The sequence below is a fragment of the Barbus barbus genome (assembly GCF_936440315.1).
Source record: "Barbus barbus genome assembly, chromosome: 4".
Lineage (NCBI taxonomy): Eukaryota > Metazoa > Chordata > Actinopteri > Cypriniformes > Cyprinidae > Barbus > Barbus barbus.
Genome location: NC_136732.1, coordinates 40,362,062 through 40,379,625, shown reverse-complemented (window position 1 = coordinate 40,379,625; position 17,564 = coordinate 40,362,062).

The window sequence follows — 17,564 nt, the reverse complement described above, 5'->3', positions numbered from 1 at the left end:
CTCCCTCTTAAATTTTGAACAAAAGGGACCATTAGGACAAAATGCTACATTCAAAGGATTAGAGTAACACAGTTTGTCGACTAATTCACTGACAAGATCTTGTTCAACAGCACAGTTATTCTTTGTAAAGAAATCACTAACTAACTTTGGAATATACTGAGTAGAAGATGTGCAGATAAACTGAAGTTGTTCCACTAAGTCATCAATGCATTTTCCAGAGACATTATAGATGCTTTCAAGTTTTAACAATATAGAACCAATATTTCTCACAATTTCACTTGTTGAAGTGCCACTTTCACAACCCAACTCTTCAGAGGTATCTATGTCCACATAGTTATCTGATTCTAGTACTGGAGAATAAATTTCATTCTCAGTAAAAACTGGACAGTCTGCATTTACACCAGTCTTAAAATCTTTCCAAGAACAGGACTTGTGATTTCTGCTTTTGTGTGTGGCGTAAGTCCCATATACATTTGTCTTGAAGTCACATCCTTTAAAAACACATTCAATAGTTTCATGTCTTTTCAGGTGGGAATTAAGGTGTTGAAAATAGTCTTTTGTATTAGAATGAAATGAGTCACAAATTGTACATCTGAAAGATTGCACAACTTCACTTTCTTCAGTTTCCTGTGAATTGTGAGATCTATGCAAGTGTGTACGCAGACCACCCCATGTCTTAAAGGAGCAAGGACAGTCTAAATAAAAGCAGGGTACTGAATATCCACGACCAAAAGTACCATGATTCACCCGATAATGCTTGAGAAGTGCACCTTTAGATGAAGCCACAAAAATGCAGATCTTACATCGCCATCCCATAAGCCGCCAACTACAAAAAAGAAATAAGAAACATTGTTACCATAGGGAGCTAAAAGGCTAATTTAAAGGGTTAGTTCACCCAAGCATTCTGTCATTAATTATTCACCCTCATGTTTTTCCAAATGTTTCTAGGTCCAGAAACGTAGCAAGCACATCGATTAAATAGTCCATGTGACATCAGTGATTCAACAGTGAAGTTACGAAGCAACGAGAATACTTTGTGTTGAAAGAAAGCAAAAATGACGCAAGCATGTGCTGACACGTGTGTGTTCAACGTAAACAGCAGCACCAGTAGCATGCGTCGCTTACATGAACAGGATGCACGCTGCACAGGGCTTGAATTTTGGTGCGGGATTGCAGGGATCCTGCAAGTTTAACTTTTAGAATGAGAGAAATTCCCGCAATAATATATTTGCTTCATCTCAGATTAAATACATCTTCCGACGTGAAAAAAATAAATCACTGGTTCAAACAGTCTGTCTTTTTTTTTTTTTTTTTTTTTTTTTTAAACTGCGCTGCACCGGCCTTCTCTGTCGTGGAGTCCTGTAGCAGAGCATCGGCCCGCGTCGCACTGATTCACACAAGCCTGTGTCACACACTCTAACATTCTGAGTCATAATGAGCTGCTTGTGAAGATAGTATCGGCTTCCAAATTACAGTATATTATTTTAATCCCGAAATTCAAACATTAAATGCTGTTTTGCTCTTTATAGTGTGTGAGTGGATAGAGCGCGCCTGCCGACTCAACACCGCAGCAGCGAAGCGCGAGTAAATCATCATCTCCTTATCTTAAAATGCGCATTTTATCGAAAGTTAACATGAATGAACATGAGATAAAATAGACTCTTGTTCACTGATCGTCATCATCTCTCACGTAACGACCCATGTTGCAACGGCGAGAAGATGCCAACAGCTTGCATAATATTTGTACTTGTGTTATTTAATTTATGTCAGAATAAAGATCATTCACTGAAATGGTTTTTAATCTTTGGAGAGCTTTTTTTCTTAAAAACAAATATAACACTCTGATTAAATTATTTCACAACGCTTAAATGTTAGGGGGAAAAATATTTGGCTATAGAAAGCGGAGACATTTTTATTTAGAAGGCACAAAAATGAAAGCAAATCAAAATACAAATTACATTTTTGGATGAACTATCCCTTTAACACTACTAATAGACCCTTGTCACATTTCTTGGGTTCTCAAAAGCCATAGTTGTTAATGCTAGGTAAATTTCAAGGCGGAAAGGAAACTAGAACAAATATAACTAGCCACTAGCTCTCAAAAAGAACAATTTTAGATATAAAATCAAAAGAGAAAGCTCTTTTTTGCTGCCTTTCCCTTCAAAAGCTTCTACTTACAACTAAGACAAGGCGGTGTGACAGTATATATCGTCATCAAGAAATGAAATGTCAACCATAACAGATTTTTTATTTCATGTATATGATTGCCCAGTTCTGATCTGCAGTCTTAACATAACTATAATTTATTCTTAGTCATAATATGATTAGTTTCTATTAATATCAAAGGTATGCTTACTATTTAGCTCTGCTTGACACATTTTGTTTTGGGGGTCCCTGCTCGATGTCTCTGTCACGTAAGGGGTCCTCACCCTTAAACGTTGAAGACCCCTGCTTTATAGTATTGCACATACACATACATACTATTTAAAGTATTTCACTCCCCTTTTAAATCATGAATTAGCCAGCAGAGTAGCAACATTTTACAGTTTCATTATATCCATGTTACTTGAAGCCGCCACCTTTTTTGAATGCAGCAGTGTGATAAAAATCTATTTGGCTTTAAACTAGTTTAAAATCACTGAGACATTTGTGGTTTGTATTGGAAAACTGCAACAAAGTTGAACGCTTATCACTGGATCTTGCAGCACTGTTTAGTTGCATAAATGACTGACAAGTGAGTAAATGCATCCACGTAGGGATGGAACGATAGGGATGGTTTGTTAAATCATGATAAAATTCCCCATGGTTAGTATTACAGTTTCATATCTTAATAATTAAAGCCGTATTCGATTACCATGATTTGAACAACTCAGGATACTAAATACCATCCAGCATAAAGTAACAGTTTAAGTTTAAGTAACGGTCTTACATGCAAACAATATGCAGAGAACTTTTGTTTTGTGTGAAAACAAAACATGGCGGAAAACTGGGAGGTTTTACTATTAGGGAATTATACTAAAGAATACATGAATGAATTAATCATATGATTGTACCTCTGAAGGTTCTGGCTGTCTTCAGAAAAGATTCGAAGGCATTTTATTTTCATCTTCACTCCATGTAATAATACCTAATAAAGTTGTGTTCTTATCACAATGCTGCTAGGTCAACAGAGATTACGGGAAAACAGCTCTAACACTGCTGTTCCATATCTGTTTCTGTCACCTGCTGTCAGAGAGTGGATTTACAGTGTGCAGTTTTTGTCTGGCCAAAAAACAGCCCGAATTTGCATGCTATAAATTGACCGGTTGATGAAACACAAGCTTATGTTCTACATTTAAAAATATAATTATACTGAAAAATTATAGTAAACTGGACTTACCTTCTGCCTTTTGTTATTATTTTAAAGTTGAAGCTGAAGTTGAAGACAATAGAAAAGTTTGAAGCTGAAGTTGAAGACAATACAGTTCTGTAAAACAAATGTTCAACAGTTTTGCCATAAGATTCATAACTTTACACTTCATTAATAACAGTAAGGTAGTGGTTGACAGCTCTTACGAAAATTAACCAGTGTTACTAAAAAAAAAACATGGTTACTGTAGTTAAACCATGGTAAACACAAATTAACCATGGTATCAAACATTAATACGTTATATATCTTAAACCATGGTGTTTGTAGTAAAACTGCCCTATACAAATGGTAATGAATCTGCCAAAAACATTACTAATGTACACTTAACTACAATAAAACCATGGTTGATTTTGATAAGGATGAAAAAGAAACTCGACAACTAATAACTTCTTCGCTATGCCTCCGCCATTTTGAGTAACTCAGTTTCTGTGGTGCTTTGGTTACAAATCAGGAAGAAAAATAAACTCACTGAAAAATTTGCATCGAGATCACAAGTTGTAATTACAAGTTATAACAAAGAGATGGTAACTTTATACACACAGTAATATTGTAGTTTCGGCAATTCCGACATGGTGGGAACTCACCCAGAGAGACGGACGATTAAAAATGGTCTCTTTCAACGGGCCACTGACGCTGCAGCGCACCGGGATTTGCCTCATTAACATTACGCCCATAGACAGATATAGATATATCTATGGCTACACCAGTTTAGTTGCAATTGCTGGACTACAGATAGACTAGTAACGTTAACTTTAGTCGTTGTTTTCTGCAATTACTCGTATATGTTCATCACCCAAGTAAATAAACTGACGAAACCGCCAAGGCAGTTCAGCCCCTTTCGCCTCCCACGGACACCTATGTTGCCTGTCCGTGGGAGGAATATTTGGCTTCTTTTACATACATATCAAGTTTCCGAGCTGTATTAACCGTGTTTTAGCTGAATATTTGGTGGTATGAAATATATATGCCAAAAACATATAACTTATAACGTTATATACAAAGTCATAGTGATCCTAGACATGCTTGCCCCTTCCAAAGTTATTAACCACAACAGCATTCAAAAAAATACACCGGACGTGTTGTGTACCCGAAAACACAGCCAATATTTCATTCATTTTTGATAATTGACTACTTACCAGTATTTTAAATCAATCTCGATGTGGTTTTAACCGTTGTCCTTCTTGAAGGCTTCTTCAGAAGACGTCGTTCGGCTCTCAGCGCGATCGTTGTCCAGTGTCCACGTGATCACAAAAAGCCGCGAAACTTACTCATTTTTTTTAAGTCCTTGTGTCCACGTGATCACAAAAAGCGCGAAACTTACTCATTTTTTTAAGTCCTTGTGTCCACGTGATCACAAAAAGCCGCGAAACTTACTCATTTTTTTAAGTTGATGCAAAATACAAAAAAAATTGATAGAAAACGAGTAATAATTCTGGTTCTTAAAACTGACAGGTTTCATTGCATCATTCTCAAATATTTTCATTTAAATGTACAAAAAACATTAAGGACATGTGAAAAACATAATTTGTTAGTTAAATGCTTAATTTTTTAATTAAAACATACTTAAATAGCACAAGTAAATTTCAGATAAAAAAAACTGTGGATTTTTTACACATTACTTTTGGTAATCCCAACTCAAAGAATCTCTTAAATGATATTCAGAGATTTTATTAAGTAAATACAAGTTTTTATTTTTGTGATATTTACAAAGCCACTGAATTATTTTTTACAGTGCTGTCCACGAGTCTGCTCCAGTGCCTCCAGAGGTGGCGGCTTCCGCTGCAGAACCTCCCGAAGTGGTGGCACCCGTTCCTGACGTCACTGTCTACCCTGTCACGGCCACGGAGGCTGTTCCTGAACTCACGGTCTGCCTTGTCACGGCCACGGAGGCTGTTCCTGAACTCACGGTCTGCCTTGTCACGGCCACGGAGGCCGTTCCTGAACTCACGGTCTGCCTTGTCACGGCCACGGAGGCCGTTCCTGAACTTACGGTCTGCCCTGTCACGGCCACGGAGGCCGTTCTTGAACTCACTGTCTGCTCCGTCACGGCCATGGAGACCGTTTCTGAACTCACTGTCTGTCCTGTCACGGCCAAGGAGGCCGTCTGTGAACTCACGCCCTGTCCTGTCACGGCTAAAGAGGCCGTCTGTGAGCTCTCGCCCTGTCCTGTCACGGCTAAAGAGGCCGTCTGTGAGCTCTTGCCCTGTCCTGTCACGGCTAAAGAGGCCGTCTGTGAGCTCTCGCCCTGTCCTGTCACGGCTAAAGAGGCCGTCTGTGAGCTCTCGCCCTGTCCTGCCACAGCCATAGAGACCGTCCATGAACTCTCGACCTGCTCGGTCACGGCTCCTGTGACCATGGGGACTCTCTCTGTGGTGTCTGTCTCTGTTCTCCCCAGATCCCTGATCCTGTCATGGCTTCTTGACCAGTCCGCTCTGCCGTGGAGATACTCTGCCCTGTCTACGCCACACTGGTGGGCTCCGGCTCCGTCTACTCCGCCGTGGTGGTCAGTTGTCTGGCTCTGGGGGTCTCCTGCTCCGCCCAGGTGGGCTCTGGTCCCGTCCTGCCCTGCAACGAAGACTCTCCCAGTGTTGTCTGTCTCTGCTCTCTCTGTGTTGTCTGTCCTTGTTCTCCCCAGATCCCAGTCTCTGTCATGGGTTCCTGCCCTGTCTGCCTCCCTCTGGTGGTCGTCTGCTCCGCCATGGGGGTCTTCTGCCCGGGTCTGGTGGTCGTCTGCCCCACCGTGGTGGTCTTCTGCTCGGGTCTGGTGGTCATCTGCTCCGCCGTGGTGGTCTTCTGCTCGAGTCTGGTGGTCTTCTGCTCCGCCCTGGTGGGCTCTGGTCCCGTCTGCTCCGCCCTGGTGGGCTCTGGTCCCGTCTACTCCGCCCTGGTGGGCTCTGGTCCCGTCTACTCCGCCCTGGTGGGCTCCGGTCCCGTCTTGCCCTTGCATACCTGTCTGCTGTTGATTGACCCTGCCTGTCTTGACCATGAGTTACAATAAAGCTTTGCACATGGATCCGCACGTCTCACGTCTTGTCAGCCCCGTAACACCTATCAGGAGCTTCCCCGTTCAGTGTCACCGGGTGAGTGCGGAGCAGCGTGTCAAATGTTGTCTGCACAGACATTGCTCATCAGGGGCACTGATGCCATAGCCCTCACTGTGAGCGGTGGAACCAGTTGACCCGTCACTTCCAGAATCAGAACTAAGAAGACAAAATATATATAGATATCAGGATTACGACAACAAAATGTAGATTGTTTCAGTCATGTGGACGGTTATAAAACCATGCTTACCCTGAATCACCAGCCAGCTGGAACAGCAGCTTACGAGCCATCGCCACATTTTGGGGCTGCCTTATGCGGTAATGTTTCTCTGCTGTGGCGGTGGAATGAGTCAGATAGTCTGCCACCAAACTCTTTTCTGCGTCTCCCAGACATTTGGTGGCAGTCTCAAATATCTTCCTCGCCATCTGGCTGGTGACCGGCTTCAGCCCGTATCTAAATTGAAAGGGTTAGCAATATATTATTAGAAGATCTGATACAGCTATTAATGGAAGTACATACTGAAGGGGGCATAATGGTTAACTTACTTCTCATGAAACCATTGGTCATTGGAAGCATTGTATATTCGATTCCCTGAACTGGAGATGAAAAAACGGTCCTGAAGTTGTACGTCATCCCAAGATCTCTTCTGTCTTTTAGGGCTGAGGAAAGATGGCCTTACGTGCTCGCAGTACACGCCGAACCACTGTTGGCAGAGAAACAATATGAATAAAACTGCAGTTCAGCTTTTGAACGTGCCCAGGCTGGAGAAGTTAGCTAAAACTAATCTAAATGAATCTGATGAAAACTTACAGCCTCCTCTTCCGCAGACAGGGCAAACGTGGCCACCTGTTGTGCACTGGTCTTATGGTTTTTTACACCGACCACAGCTGTATTGGTTTTAGGGTCGTGTGTTCTTGCCTCCCACTCACTCATCTGCACAAAACAAGAATACAACACTGGTTAAAATAAGGGCAGGCAGATTTTCTAACCACGAACACAAAAATACTACTAACAGATGTTTAGCTACATGCCACTGCTTTGGTAGTGATTTTTTTTCTAGATGATAATACTGTAGAAATGTTGCAAATCTCTGTCTTTTTCATTTTTGTACAGGTTCGAACGGTTTTGAAAACAGAATGTAAACATTCCCGGCCTTTGACTCGGCTTTCCATTTCATAAAACACATTTTGCAAAACACGACACGCAATTCTCTATCTGACACACAAAAATCTAACAGGAAGTACTGTATCTCGATTTCCTTTTTTCAAACACAACCTTCATCACCATCTTCATTCTTGTTTTGTAAAGAAATTTTACAAAAGAAAGTAACACTCACCATCATGTGCTCGACCACACCTGGTCGCTGCAGGTGCTTCAAAATGACAACAGCCTCAAGGTAATACAAAACCAAGAGGCACTCAGACTGCTCCAGTTCGAATTCAAAGTCTTTGACTGGGAAGACTTTGCCAATGACCTTTAAGAAATCCTCTTTGGCCTTCTCCGGCACTGCCCAGCATTCCCTCAGGGAGAGCTGATCTGGCTGCGTCAAGTTAAAGTGAATTAAATCTCACGCCACGCCGCTCACACATCTGTACTGTCATCAGCTTAAATGGGTTTGAGCGATGAAACGTACCTCTTTTGGACAATCTCTTTGCTGGCCATCTTAGAGCAGCTCTTCTGCAGATAGCCAATGTACTCGATGAAGTGCATGCAGTCCCCATGCAGCTTCTCGTCGTCCTGTCTGAGGTTGCTGTTCACGGTGTGAAACTGGAGGAATCTGTCAGAAGAAGGAATGACAGGTGTTTAAGTGATTGCATGCATTTAAGCCCAATAAAATACAACAAAATAAAAACAGCAAATGAGACCAACGGTTTCAGACTTTTTAAATAATTTAACTGAGTCTGTTTGCTCAGCTTTGCCTCCGAGAGCGCGCGGAGGTACAGCTTCGATGCCTCCCTGTTTCTAACAAACAAAAGAGAGGGCTCTGCTCGATTCATGTAATAAAGGATCCTGGACACATTTTCCACCTGAAAAGAAAGAAAATAATTTTACATTACCACACAGATGAGAGATGAGACCTTTTTTTGTTTTGGCAGTGCTAAACATTTATTTTCTACTAGGATACATCATTTGAAAAGATCACATAATATTCTCACCTCCTGTTTGTAATTCTCATTCTGGAGGTCTTTCTCCAGGTAGGTGGCAAACTCCTTTAGCAGAGGATGCTTCAGAGAATGTCTTTTGTATAAGCCCTTTTCAGCCATCAACTGCCTTTTCTTTTTGGTCCATTGCACATCTTTCTGGCTACAATATGAAAAACATGTTTTGTTATAATATGTATTACCAGTCCACACAAAACCAGTGAAATTGCAAAAACGAGATTCTTACATGTCAAAGGTCTCGGCGCTGCTTTCGCCGATGGACTCAGCTCGGTCACTCTCCACAGTCTCTGCAGCGGCCGGCTGTGTGACTGTGCTGGCGGAAGGCCTGGACTCGACCCCAGGCAGAAGCAGGGGAATATCAGTCACCACCATGTGGCGACGCTCCAATTCCTCAATCAACCTTTGTAGAATAAAAAGAAACAAAGTTAGATTCCCTGCCACTGAATTTCAGACAGAGCAAAGGAAGAGATCATGTGTAAAAAAGGCTTCCACTAACCTTTTCCTGGATGATTGTGTGAAGAAGGCCGAAGCGATGGTATTATCTATAATTTTCTTTATTTTCATCAGATTAGATTATTATTTTGTACATTGTGCATTATTTAGAAGTGAATATTCTTTATTACCATAAAATTAAAAAATAGATAAAAAAAATAGATATTATAAACTGAAATCTAAACTAAAATACAGTACATTTATTTCATTGTAATAACTTTACAAGGCGTTTGGTTACGTTTTCACTCAGGCTGGCTAGCTAACGTTAGCTAAACAATATTGCTACTACGTAATAGTTGCCTAGACAACAGATACAACAAAAGAATAACAGACTTTTCATAACACAGATGCTTTTCATTGATTAACGTTGAAAACTCAGCTATTATCAATTAAAATAATATGTTTAAAATAATAATAATAACAAATGACGTTAAAACTCACCCATCTTGCAGCTCAGAACATGTTTCGAATTATATAATGTACGCATCTGGTGTGCGATACCTCGAGTTGTCCTAGACCCGCTGTGCTTCTCGTTCAGTGTGCGACCCCCTTGAGTGATGGGTTGTATAGTGGTGTTTAACATTTGCCGCTTGTGTTCACCGCAGCACTTAACCCTCTGTGGTACCGTGTTGCTTCCAGGCAACATACCCTAGCCTAGGGATTTTTTTAAATGAGACACCCATTTAATTGATAAATGCTATATCAGGGTAGCAGGTCTCAAATACTAATCAATGAAAATGCAAAAAAGTGTTCACATGACCTGCAGGGGTCCATTTTGCTTCCATTTTCAGGACATGTGCGCATGTCACGACTCCCTATTTTCTCCAATGAAAAGTGCATCAATTTTCATCCATCTAATTGCCTATAAAAAACCTGAGCCAGCTTCATTGGTAAGTAAAGAAGCGTTTTCAAAAACTTTACATTATATGTCATTGAACATACATAAGGAAAGTACAAAAAATAAAAATAACTGCATGTTGCCTCAAGGCAACATTGTACTGTAATGGAATCGCATGAGGCCATGCAGGCCTACTTGGTTTTAATACAAGTATATGATTGTAAGGTCAAGAGTTAGAATTGTCTAAATGTATTTGTATTTTTGCAAATTGTGTAATACATTAGTAAGAATAGCGATGCAGATACTATATCTGCACATATTTAGATTTTTCTGTTGAGAGGAATTGCTTTCTCAGCTTTCACAAGCAGTGAGGAATCATTAGTGAGGAAGGGGATTTTAAGTGCATGTGCATGCTTGTAAAGATAATGTGAATATTAGGATGAGGTTATGATGATTTTTTTTAGTTGCACTTTATTTTATAGTACGTGTACTTCCCTGGTACATACATGGTAATATGTTGTACCTACAGGCAAATGAGAGGTAGCACAAGGTACTTTCCTGAGGTGTATGTACATGGTAACAAATTAGATACTTTACTGTACTTACTAATGTATATACATGGTAAATATGTAGTACTTAAGTGTGTACAAACAGGCAAGTCCTTACTGCATCTGTATATTGTAACTAATAAGACACATTACTGTACATACTAATGATATGTTCATGGTAAATGTGTAGCAACCACGGGGAAAATGTGCTATTATGTGGTAACAAACAAGACACATACTGTACTTGCTATACATGTAGTAAATATGAAGTACTTACAAACAAGTGTGTGTTAATGTTAAATTGTTCTCCACAACGGTGCTTACAAAGTTTGAAGTATTGGTAATTCCTGTGTAATGTTTGTGTAAAATGGTGCACTTTATTTTACAGTCTTATTTCCATATACTTACTAAATACCATCTACCATCAATTACTCAATAAGTACCTTGGTCCATGTTTATACCCCCAACATGATAACCGCATAACTTGTTCTGTACATTAACGAATAAGTAAAAACACCAGTACTTACATAAGTATATGGAAATAGGACTATAAAATAAAGTGCACCATTTTACATAAACATTACACAGGAATTACCAATTCTTCAAACTTTGTAAGCACCGTTGTGGAGAACAATTTAACATTAACACACACTTGTTTGTAAGTACTTCATATTTACCACGTGTATACCAAGTACAGTATGTGTCTTGTTTGTTACCACATAATGGCACATTTACCATGTACTGGCACTACCTGACCGTTCTTACCCACACTTGTCTATATGTACAAACTAATGATCATGCATGTACGACTATTAAAGGATTAGTTCACTTTTAAAAAAACTTTTGCTGATAATTTACTCACCCCCGTGTCATCCAAGATGTCCATGTCTTTCTTTCTTCAGAAATTAGATGCATTGACGTTTTTTTCTCGTCAATGTGTTTCATAACGTGTGAATGTTGAACCTTTTCAACGTCATTGCGTATTACGTGACGTCACGAACGCGCTATCAGAAGTGGGATTTGAACCTACACCTCCATGTGGAGACCAGAAACCTCATCAAGTGAGAAGAGAGAAAAGCCTCGTGTCTGGCGACTTAGACGACTCTGCCATTCTGCCTGTCATTGCCATTGGTCAGATGCCAAAATAAACAATAGAAAATATAATGTTTATAGTGTCAAAAATTTGTAAAGATAAGATAGATAGTCTTGTCTAGATAAGACCCTTATTCATCGTCTGGTATTGTTTAAAGCCCTTTGAAGCTGCACTGAAACTGTCATTTGGACCTTGAACCGTTTGGGTCCCATTGAAGTCCATTATATGGAGAAATGTTTTCATCAAAAACCTTAATTTCTTTTCGACTGAAGAAAGAAAGACATGGACATTTTGGATGACATGGGGGTGAGTAAATTATCAGCAAAAGTTGTTTTTAAAGTGAACTAATCCTTTAAGTACAGCCGTGTCTCTTATTTGTCCATACACTTCAGGAAAGTACCTTGTGTTAACCTCATTTGCCTGTAGGTGCAACATATTTACCATGTATGTACCAGGAACGTACACGTCAAATAAAGTGCTATCTTTTTTTTTTTTTTTTTGATTGTAAAGTTTTGATATGATAACTGATGATGGTTTTGTTTTACTTCCATGATGGCACAATGTTGCCTGAGAGCAACAGCTGGATATGAAATGTTACATTTTATTAAATATGAGAGATGTACTACAGTAAAGAAGTAGATAAAACGGTCTGTTCAAGTGATCGGTTATGAATTATTTAACCAATCACTTGAACAGACAGTTTTATCTATGTTTTATCTATATATATATATATATATAATGAAAATGTTTATTGATATTGTTATGGTGTCGAATTATAAGCAAGAAAAACATCACACATATATATTTTTTCCCAATCATTGATATATTGCATAGAGGGTTAAAAACAAAAAAGAGGAAGAATCTGTCCGACTTTCAGTATGACTGGGATTCACCTCTTATCTTGCCAAGAAAAACAAGTCACAAGACCAACTCTTTGGATTAGTGCCATGGCAACAGGAGCTGCTGAAAGTGAATGAATCATCACCTTTGCTGCAATACTAAGCTTGGTCACGTACCGCTCGTCCTTGAACAGCTCTATATCCACTGGTTGGCTTCAACCTGAACTCAAGATAGTAGCTGTAGGTCAACCTATAGCACACCTGCCAATATTGGACATAGGGAAAACTGCATACCGACGTACATTTTAGGGTAATCATTTCTCATATAGCATGAACTGTGGATGCTATTTAGCAAACTGCCTTTTTATTTCCAACTGACAAGAAGAAACACTTTTTTTCAGATTTAAGAATTCAGATCTAAATCTACAGCAGATTTAGAGACCTTTTGGACATTTTCAATTTTTTTCTATTTCACCACTGTGCCAATGAGAGGAAATGCAGAATTAACTAAGCTTTCATGCACTCAGTGGCATGACAGGCTGTGTGAATATGAGGAATGATTACCCTAAAATGTACGTCGGTGTGCAGTTTTCAATTTCCAATGTTGGCGGTGTGCTATATGTTGCCGACCCCTGACCTACAGCTACTATCTTGAGCGTTTCACTCACACACACACACACACACACAAATATAGTCATTCAATTGAGCAAACGTGATTCCATCATTCACAAGGATTGCGTGAACAACCAAAAAAAATACACACTGTACACTTCCTGTAGAGTTTAGCAGAACTGTGTACTTCTGAAAAATCCCAAGCATTTAGCTTCATTAGTCATTTTCATTCTCGTATCATGAACATGTTAAGAACAGAATAGCTTAAGAATATTTAATTACTCGACAGCAGATCAGTCATTTCATCATGTCTTCAGTAGATACAAGACAAACAATATATCTGTACAAACACATTATTCTGAACCCAGCACAGATTTGAAATCTAAACCCATTACATGTTCATCCTGAAATCCTCAGCACACTTTAGTTATCTTGTTCTACTAATAAATAAATAAACAAACAACTCTATTCCTCAAACAAGAAAGTTCAGTTTACACAAGTTCAGTTGCAGGACTTAGTTATGCATTTGTTTATAACACTTAAGTTCATGATGGAGCGTGTAAATCACATTATCTCTCTAACAAGCCATCAAGTCTAAATAAAGAAAATAATACTGAAACTTAATGAAAAGAGAGAAAAAAAACATCCCACTTCTGCTCATTAATAATTAGACACAGCTTGAGTTGAAATATCTTATTACTTCGTTTAATCCTCATTAAATGCAAGTTTCCATGAATAAAAACATTGCCGCTTTGAATTAAGATGAATTGACAAATTCAAACAAGACATCAATTTAAAGGATAGTGTACAGTAGGTTTACTTGCACAGCTTTATAACGGAAATATTGACAGAATACCGATGTTAGAATAAACTGTTTTAAAATCTTACTTGTGTGTTATATCAAAAACCAATTAGAGTAGTGGTCTCAAGCTCAGTTCATGGAGGGTCAGAGCTCTTCAGAGTTTAGCTCCAGATCACACCTAGTGATTTCTAGTGATCGTGAAGAGCTGGATCAGGTGTGTTTGATTAGGGTTGGAGCTAAACTGTGCAGAGCTGTGGACCTCCATGAACTGAGCTTGAGACCACTGCATTAGTGTGTGTACAAAACTTTTGTTCAAGCAAACAAACAACACAGCAGTATTACCAGGAATGAATTATGGACCGAGCTAAAAAAAACAAATACACCACATTTTAATTAGAATAAACTCATTTACACTTCATCAGGAAATCTAGAAACCAAATCACAGGAAAGAGAACAGCCACAGTAAAAATTACACCTGAACCAAGAACAACTGAAAACAAGGAGTACAAATAAACAAGATAACAGACACAGGTGAGACACATGAGGATAAATCAAACATTATGGCAACAAATGACAGAGAAAAAGCACAACTAATAGACTGACGACTAAAACCCAGAAACAGACACATGTTTAGAGAGAGAGAGTGTGTGAAAATACTGATCATGATGATTCCTGACAACGATTTCACTCTTAATTAATATATAATATAATTAATATAATATAATTAATATATAATGTAAACAGAGTGAATATAACAAAATAAGGAGAAATAATGCATTTATTCATTTGTATTACGTTCGGGGGCAGTTGGACTGTAACCTGAAGGTTGCAGGTTCGAGTCTCAGGTCTGTCAGGGATTGTAGGGGTGAATAACCAGCGCTCTCTTCACCCTCAATACAACGACTGAGGTGAGACCCTTGAGCAAGAACCAAACCCCCAACTGCTCTGGGTGTGTATTCACAGTGTGTGTGTGTGTGCGTGCGTGCGTTTGTGTATGTGTGTTTACTGCTGTGTGTGTGCACTTGGATGGGTTAAATGCAAAGCACATATTCTGAGTATGAGTCTTGGCCACACTTCACTTGAACTTTTTTCACTTTCACCATACATACTGTTTCAACAGAAATCTAGAAACAATGCATTTATGTTTTTGAGCTCATATAAAACACCATGAAGTGTGTGAGAAGAATCAGTCTCATCAAATTGATGTCCATATGACAATGATAATAATACAAAGTAGCTTTAAAGGGAGGGGGGAAAGGGAAGTGGTGTGTGGCCAAGTATGGTGACACATACTCAGAATTTGTGCTCTGCATTTAACCCATCCAAGTGCACACACAGGGTTCAGTGCCTTGTCTCACCTCCGTCGTTATACTCAGGAGTTATTCACTCCCCCCAACTACAATTCCTGCCGGACCTGAGACTCGAACCCACAACCTTCAGGTTACAAGTCCAACTCTCTATTCATTAGGCCATGAATGCCTTCAGTCATTGATGCATTTAGTGGAAGCTGAAGCAGGAATTCACCATTTTAAAGAGCGATCTGGGTTCGATGGGAAGAATTCAGGAGATGATTAGAAACACAAGAGAGTCTTTAAGATTCAACTAAAACAGACAGATGCAGATGAATGAGAAATAATGGAATAAATAAGAGTTAAAAAGCTCAGAATGAAGCAAAACATCTCCTGAGGATCCCTGAGTCTGAGTAAATCAGCCATGATGATGATGATGATGATGATGAAGATCATCCTCTGGACACGGAGCCGTTGATCTGCTCAGATTGAGATTGATTCAGTGAATCAGATTCATCAGATCTGAGCTTCATCTGGACACCAGATTCAGGATCCCTGAGAGAAACACATTCAGATTTTCAAAGATTCAGTTCTCAAAGGTTTAAAATGTACATCTGAGCTGTTTCAACTCAAAGATGTCAGTGCCTTTGATTTGTCTTAAGATTCCCACCAGTCATGTTTTTTTTTTTTTTTTTTTTAAGGCATGTTTATAAAAATGACTTATATGTCCTAATTGAATTATGGCCTAATCCTGGTTTAGGCTAAGACCTGTCTGTGAAACCAGGCCATAGATTATCAACTCAAACACGAATGCTGATGTGATTCAGTCAAACTCAGCTCAAGTCTTTCTCTAGCTTTGATTCACTCACCTGTTTTCTGAATCTTTGCGCTAAAAGACGCTCCGAAAACATCTGACAACAGATTGAAACTGATTATTAAATATTATTATACTGATAGAAGTATTTATTGAGAGATTTTACAGTTTTCCCACTGATTTCATCATTAAATATGACTTTATAACAGATATGTCACCGTCTGTTAAAGGAGTCAAATCCTAACTGATATTTTCACTTCTATGACTGTTTTAAATTCCCTCTGACACAATTAAAGACTCGTTACTCACCTGAAGATCCTTTTCCGCAGCAAGAAACAGATCAAAACCAGAAGAACAATGAAGATCAGGACAGAAATCCACCACAACCGATCTACACGAGCAACAGCAGAATAAAATCATCTGCTGGACTGAATTAATGAACTATATATCATGCTGTCAATCATAAGCTGAACTCACGTGATTCTGGAGACTGAGTCGATCCGCTGACGGAGTCATTAAACGCTGAAAAACACATTCACAATCATCAGGATTCACTTCAGACACGCACGATTCAATTCAACACAGAGTTTGATCACAAGCAGGACACACTGATTGAGTTTTACAGTGAATATTATATCTGTGCATCATAAACATCACACTGATACTGAAGTGTTTCTCTCACCTCTGAACATGGTGTCAAATCTGAACTGAAATGAAAGAAAGAAGCATTAGAGCAGCATTTATAATGTTCCTGGATATTTAATTAATGTGAGTTTGTGTTTAATGCCCTGATAATCTGCAGCTCTAATGATTTAAAACATAACAGTAAAGAGAGATTGAGTGTATTTACTCCATCAGAATGGCAGATGATCTCATGATGAAGTTCATCCACACAGCGAGACGTGACGAGACGATCAGACGAGACAGAAATAACAGGAGCCATCAGTTTCTGAGGATCTGATGGATCTGCTATCAGACGATCATCCTGAACAAATTAAACAAAAGAGAATTAAGTAATGTATCTGTCTCTGTCTCTGTGTGTGTGTGTGTGTGTGTGTGTTTATGTGGTTTATGAGGACACAAATGTGTATAATGACATGGGTATAACAGAGGTATTACAATATGAAGGTGGTTTATGAGGACACTGCCTATGTCCCCATAATTCAAAAGGCTTAAAAAACATACTAAATGGTGTTTTTTTGAAAATCTAAAAATGCACAAAGTCTCCTGTGAGGGCTAAGTTTAGGTGTAGGGTTGGTGTAGGGCAATAGCACACACAGTTTGTTCAGAATAAAAACCATTACGCCTATGGAGAGTCCCCATAAACCACAACAACCAACAAGTGTGTGTGTGTGTGTGTGTGTGTGTGTGTGTGTGTGTGAATAATAGAATAGTTGAAGCAGAAACACACTCACCTGTGAATACCAGCTCTGATCACAGTCAGGATTATCAGCTTGATTCAGTAAAACAGGCAGAATCACAAACACAAACCCCACTGGAGTATAAATCTGTGCACACGACACTGTGAAGTTGTACATGTTTGCACTCAAATGAAGAACCTGTTTTTAATCACAGAACAAATTACTACAACATATTATTATTGCATGACAAGTGTTTTCTTGGA